Raw genomic sequence first — 634 nt, 5'->3', positions numbered from 1 at the left:
GGGCCCTTTCGTTCAATCTTTTTAGTAGTAAGTCCTTTTTTGTGGCAAGTATATCTGCCTCCTTCACGGTATGCATGCATTTTTGTTTTCTTTCTTCCCCTAGCTCTGATTGGCCACCATGTTTTCAATGAGAGCCATGCTCCATTGATGGTGAGGGAAAGAAATGCTCCTCTAGCAGCAGCATCTACGTGCCCCTTTGACATGGGCGTAATTCCCTCATAGAAGTTTTGGAGCACAAGCCAGTTTCCATTCCATGGTGCGGGCATGCTTGGATGTAATCCTATAACCTCTCCCATGCCTTGGGGATGGATTCCACTAAAGTCTGCTAGAAATTTGAAAAATTTCCCCTCAGGGCATTGGTTTTGCCCATGAGGAAAAACTTCATGAGGAACGCTGCGAAACATTTGTTCCACGTGTTTACACCTTCCTTGTAACACCCCAGGTGTTTGGCTTCCACATTTGCACTTGCATTTCATAAACATGAGCATCATTCATCCATTCATGAGTTTAGAATTGTCTAAAACATGCTTTTGAAACATTGCAACATATTGTTACATTCTATGTGTGATTATTTTAGGAAATGAATAGTGTGTAACCCTACACTCAAGTGCAACATGTGCAACACACTTTAGTG

General features: G+C 42.3%; 1 non-coding gene across 1 annotated transcript; it reads left to right on the top strand.

Annotated features, from left to right (window-relative positions):
* Window positions 1–248: 248 nt before the first annotated feature.
* Window positions 249–355, top strand: LOC136514536 (small nucleolar RNA R71). The gene has a single exon (XR_010773692.1). It is a non-coding gene; the product is annotated as a small nucleolar RNA R71 (small nucleolar RNA).
* The last annotated feature ends 279 nt before the right edge of the window (window positions 356–634 follow it).

The sequence above is a fragment of the Miscanthus floridulus genome, chromosome 16 (assembly GCF_019320115.1).
Source record: "Miscanthus floridulus cultivar M001 chromosome 16, ASM1932011v1, whole genome shotgun sequence".
NCBI lineage: Eukaryota > Viridiplantae > Streptophyta > Magnoliopsida > Poales > Poaceae > Miscanthus > Miscanthus floridulus.
The sequence above is the reverse complement of the archived record's forward strand: the minus strand, read 5'-3'. Positions and strand labels throughout refer to the sequence as shown.